Consider the following 6,588-nt stretch of genomic DNA (forward strand, 5'->3'; position numbering starts at 1 on the left):
TCTTAGAAGACTTAAGTGGAACAGTTTTTATTATTAAAGAGAACATACTCCCAAATCTTCACTGAGAAGTATATCTAGGTCGGCTACAGTGTACTCCACTTTTCCTTTTTCAGAACTAATTTTTAAAAACTTTGGATAACCCATGGCAAGAAATAATGCAAAAATGATGTTTGTATTGAATATATGTCAGTGCTTAATTTTTTAACATGGATGTATTTCATTTAAGAATATGTAGCATTTCAAAGTTGGTATTATTAGTTGTTTCTCCCGAAGAACTGGGTTTGTGACAGTCTTTAGTATGAGAATTTGTGAATGAGGAACTTAGTATCCTATGGGAGAAATGGAGTGGGAAGCTTAAGGATCTCAAGTATCTCTATGAAAATCTATAAGTGTTTAAAACATAAAATTCACTAATATAGCACAGTAAAGAAAGCACACTGAGTAAAGAGCCTACTAGTTGCCAGATACCAACTTATGTATCTTAAATTAATGTTAATGAATATTGTATAATCAGTTTCAATTTACCTTTCCTAGATGGCCAACTTTGTTTCAGGATCTCACTGTCTGTGTTTCAACAATATATTCAGAAATTTGTGTGGTTTGTTGCAGATAATATTTATAACAGCAGATTTTTTCCCCACTTTTTCTTCATCAAATATTTAATGGCTACCTGATTTTAGAAATTGAAGGTCATACTTTCTGAGTCTTATTGTTATCCCAGAGGCAAAGCGATAGATCTTGCTCTTTCAGATGCCTCAGTTTTCTCTTTCCTTTCCCTAGAACAAAAAGTGGTTGCCCTAGATGGGCTACTGTAGGCCAACGTCTCAACTTCTCCTACCTAAGTTATATGGGAATGTATGTGTATCATCTCCTATGGCTACCTTTATCCCAAAGCTCCACTTCTAAATATTTTTTTAATTTTATCTTTATTCCAATCTCTCATTTTCTAATTATTATCCACAGAAGTGAGTCACAGTTCATAGATATAGGAATTAAAATTCTTAAGGATAGAAGAATTATATACAATACTAAGTCTTGTATACTAAACTTTCTAGCAAAGTAACCATGTGATTTGGGAGGGGTTGCTGAGCAAGAGAATTCTAATTGTTCCAAAATAACTAAGAGGAATGCTTTTTTTCTGATTTAAGCAAAGGTAAAAATAAAGTTTATTAATTAGAATTTTACAACAGATATCCACATGGAGGTGGTTGTTTTTCCTCCTCCCCATAAGCCCCCTCCAGTTCTCTGTGCAGAGAACCAGGAGTCACTGAACAGGCATAATAGGTGTGTTTGTAACAGTTGGAGACATGCTTATGGGTAGCCTGTACAATTTAGATACTGTTACTACTCTTACAGGTTCTTCAATATGTACAAAGCTATTATCATATTCACCTCACCTGTTATCTTGCTTTCACTCCTGGCAGATATTTGTAAGCTACTTACTCTTTAGAGGACAGACGTTAATGTGCAACATTAGTCAGTCTTCAATTAGCAAGGATTCTATCAAACATTGCAATAGCAGTACTTAGGTAATTTCTGAGGCTAGATCCACCACGACTGAGATCGGACCAGACAAATCTCTGAGGCTAGATCCACCACGACTGAGACTGGTCCAGACCAATCTCTGAGGCTAGATCCACCACGACTGAGACTGGTCCAGACAAATATCTGAGGCTAGATCCACCACGACTGAGACTGGTCCAGACAAATCTCTGAGGCTAGATCTACCACGACTGAGACTGGTCCAGACAAATCTCTGAGGCTAGATCCACCACGACTGAGACTCATCCAAACCAATCTCTGAGGCTAGATCCACCACAACAGAGACTGGTCCAGACAAATCAGTGTCTTAAGATAAGGCTACAATGAACTCCTTTCTGTATGTATGTATGTTAAAAAAGTAACCAGACTTTAACACTCTCCTGATTTTAAGTTGATAGAGAGAAAGCAAGTCAGAATTTCTGTTAGTAGTACTTAAATTTGCAAGCTCACAGGGTCATTCCTAGGGTGTGATTTTATCCTAATGATGCAAAGTGCTTACTAATGTTTAGCATCACATATAATTTCTATCAGTAGGATGAAAGATGGGTAAATAGTGTGCAGTGGATGTCTTTTATCATTGAAAGGGCACTTTGATAACCTCCTTTGCTAGAACTTAGTCATAAGATCACAAATGCCATGGAAGTTGGGACATGTGGGCTTCATTCTGGACTGCCATTTGCCAAGCTAAAAACTGGAGTTTTTTGCTAAAGAAGGGCAATATTGAGACTAGTAAGTAGAAATTTCTGCCAGAACTCATAATCTCTCATTCTTGATAATTTCCAACAGAGTGAAATAAACTATTCTGCAGCTACCACGTCTGCCATATTTTGACATAGTCAACATTCAGTTGGGCCTTGAATTGTGAATCTGGTTTGTAACAAATTTGCAGCAGTCATATTTTCACCACATTCTCAAACCAATGCCGAAACTTATTTCTGAATTGAATTGAATTGTATTGTATTGAACAGGTAGCAATCATTGATGGTAAAACTTTGGTCAACATCTGAAATAATTTTTTTCATTAATTAATATTTTTTGTTCTAATTTCTTTCATGATTTACCATTTGTCCTTCAGAGTCATATCTGCTATTAAATTATGTATTCCATAGCCTTGCAAAACATTTGTCTTCTCATCAATTTTATTTTTAATTATTTTAATGTTTCTCCTTTTAATAATGTGCTTTTCAACTAGTAAGTTAAATAACTCATTGATATTTCACTTATCAAATATACTTCAAAACTAGGTACAAACAAAATGAGCATATTCCTAACTAATAAATCACTCTATGACCCTGTCTATTTTATTCATAAGATAACCATGTATGACCATTCACTCCATCTCTTAATCAATAGTTACCTTACTTTATTTAAAGCATACCTTTGTTCAAGTGAAAAAAATTTTGTAACTTGAAATTTCCTAAGTAGATAAGTTTCTCTACTTAAAAAAATGAAAATGATTGTGTTTAATTGGGGATATTTTTGCCTGCAAGTATTAGAAAAACCATCCAAGAAAAGATTAGGTAACAAAGCTATTTAGTTATCTTACATAGTAAGAAGCTTGGAAGAGCAATTTGGGGTGCAACTGCTTCTTGATGCCGTCAGTGGCCCAGGATCTTCATGTCTTTCTGACCTGTCATCCTTAGCACATCAATCTTTCTTACAAATCTTTTTGCCTAGCCTCATAGCGACAATATGGTTGCTGCAGGTCAAATTAGCATGTGCAAGTACAAGGGAGGGAGAAGGAAGATAGTACAGAAGCAAGATTTATCCTTTTTAATAGAAAATATTTTTAAAAACCAATCTGTTTTGTCTCATTGACTAAAAATATGTAACATGGTTACTTCTTTTCATGTAGGCCAAGAAAACAAATATGAACATCCCTGCCTCTTTTGACAAAGGGGACTGAAAATGCAGCTGGCCCCGTTAATCAAAACAGTCTGCCACAGTAGAATTTAAAACAATTTCACAATTAATCAATCAGACAAGAAAACCCACAAAAGTACATTGAATAGAATCCAATATTGTAAAAAATAACCAATGTATCCCATCTTTACTTATTACCCTACTACTGATGATTTTGCAGTGACAGAAGCTTACATTGAGCCTTGTCTGGTCTATATGCATTACATGAAAGTACTCATTCATAAAATTTTAAGTGTGCAGATACATGCGGGCAAAAATCGGGAACGGGGGAAGACCAGGGAAGATCTACAAGCTTACCAAATGAGTAATGAAATTACCTCAGTCTTTTGTTTTGTTTCGTTTTTCAAGATGGAGTCTTGCTCTGTTGCCCAGGCTGGAGTGCAGTGGTGCTATCTTGGCTCACTGCAACCTCTGCCTCCCGAGTTCACGTGATTCTCCTGCCTCAGCCTCCCAAGTAGCTGGGATTACAGGTGTCACACCTGGCTAATTTTTGTATTTGGAGTAGAAATGGAGTTTCACCATGTTAGCCAGGATGGTCTCAATCTCCTGACTTTGTGCTCCGCCCCCCTCAGCCTCCCAAAGTGCTGGGATTACAGGCATGAGCCACCATGCCCAGCCTTACCTAAGTTTTAAATGTATGCAAAGATAGCTGAGGAAGCTTTAATATAAGGCTATCATGAAAATTAGTTAACCTCATAGTTTATTTTAATATCTTGATTGTCAGGGATGCATTCCACCTTGATGTAGAGCATATCTAAATGTGAATGTATTGAAGGTCATAATAACCACCTACATTTTGGTGAGGATAAAGGACTACTTACTCAAGACCTATGCTTGGGCTTGGTGACTTTGTATCATATTTGTCACAATGAATATCTTATTTTTCTTGTTGCAATTTCTGGGTGTTTTTTTAACTTTTATTTTAGAATCAGGGGCTACATGTGCAGGTGTGTTACCTGTGTATGTTGTGTGATGCTGTAATTTGGGGAACCAATGATCCTATCACTCAGGTACTGAGCACAGTATCAAACAGTTAATTTTCAACCCTTGTCCCTTTCCCCACCTCTCCCCTCTAGTAGTCCCCAGTGTCTATTGTTTCCATCTTTGTGTCCATGATTACCTGATATTTGGCTCCCACTTATAAGTGAAAAACATGGAGTAGTTTGTTTTTCATTTCTGTATTAATTCACATAGTATAATGGTCTCTAGCTGCATCCATATTGCTGCAAATAACATGACTTTGTTCTTTTTTTATGGCTGTGTGGTATTCCATGATGTATATGTGCCATATTTTCTTTAATCCACTGTTGATGGGCATATATGTTGATTTCGTGTCTGTCATCGTGAATAGTGCTGTGATGAACATGCAAGTGTATGCATCTTTCTTGGTGGAACCATTTGTTTTCCTTTGTGTATGTACACAGTAATGGGATTGCTGAGTCAAATGATAGTTCTGTTTTAAGTTGAGAAACCTCTAAACTGCTTTCCACAGTGGCTGAACTAATTTTTATTCCCAGTAACAGTGTATAAGCATTTCCTTTTCTACATAGCCTCGCCAACATCTGCTTCTGTTTTATGTTTTTTACTTTTTTATAGTAGCAATTCTGACTGTTGTGAAATGGTATCTCATTGTTTTGATTTACATTTCTCTGATGAGTAGTCATGCTTTGTGTTTTCTGCATATTCTCGTATATTTGTTGGCTGCTTGTATGTCTTCTTTTGAGAAGTGTCTGTTCATGTCTTTTGCCCATTTTTAAATGGGGTTATTTGTAGTTTGCTTGTTCAATTGTCAAATGTCGTACAGATTCTGGATATTGGATCATTGTCAAATGCAGTTTGCAAATATTTTCTCCCATTCTGTAGGATATCTGTTAACTGTGTTGATAGTTTGTTTTGCTGTGCTGAAGCTCTTTCTCTTAATTAGGTCTCATGTGTCAATTTTTGGTTTTGTTGCAACTGCTTCTGAGGACTTAGTCATAAATTATTTCCTGTGGCCCATGCCCAGAATGGTGTTTCCTAGGTTTTCTTCTAGAATTCTTGTAGTTTGAGATCTTACATTTAAATCTTTAATCCATCTTGAGTTAATTTTTGTATATAGTGAAAGGTAGGGGTCCAGTTTCATTCTTCTGCACATGGCTAACCAACTATCCCAGCACCATTTATTGAATAGGGAGTCCTTTCCCTGATTGCTTTCTGTTGCAGACTTTGCTAATAATTAGGTGGCTGTAGGGTGTGGCTTTATTTCTGGGTTCTCTTTTCTGTATGATGTATGTTTTCATAATCATCATTATTGATGCTGGCTTTTTCAGGGCAACTTTTTCATTCCCCCAAGTCACTTTGATTTATATTTAGTGTCCTTAGAGGTCATTGTTACATGATTTTTCTTTATATTGATATTTTTTTCACTTGCATTTGACATAAATCCCAAATTCAAAAGAACCAATAAAATACGTGTTTATATTAGAATAACAACATTCAACTACAAAAGCAGATTAAAAGAAACTTTCCATGAATGACATTTGAAGATTACTGTTACTTGCTAGATTCAACAATTGCAAAATCAAAATTACTAGATTGCATGGTGTAACTCTGGAATGATGCTTAGACCATGATGGAAAAATCCAGATGATGAATAGGAAAAAATTACTATGGGGATGTGTGATGCATTCATATGTTCCTCACTTGGCGATCATTTTCAGATAAACTCATTACTACTGCTCTTACTCAAATTTATCACTTGAGATTTAAAATAATCACCAATTATATGCTTACTTCTAAAATGCTAAGAGCTCTGTAGATGAAACTTCCTATATTATTATATCAAACTGAATGTGAACTGAATTGCACTGGACAACTTCTTATTAAATTGATGACTTTCATCAACACTTGCAGGATGCAGGTAAAGTGGAGAATTCACTAGAGTTTTTAGTATTCACTAAGGTATTATATATCACATTAAACACTAAGGAAATAAAGTTTATAAAGCTTTTTGCCTTGTTTGGTGGATTTAACCAATCAGTAAAAGCATAACATCTCCTAATATTTTTTTCTAATGAGATGAGTGATGATAATTATATACAAGAGTACTAGCATTCCTCTAAATAAAAATTACATTCTGTTTTT

This window comes from Macaca nemestrina, chromosome 10 (genome assembly GCF_043159975.1).
Source record: "Macaca nemestrina isolate mMacNem1 chromosome 10, mMacNem.hap1, whole genome shotgun sequence".
NCBI lineage: Eukaryota > Metazoa > Chordata > Mammalia > Primates > Cercopithecidae > Macaca > Macaca nemestrina.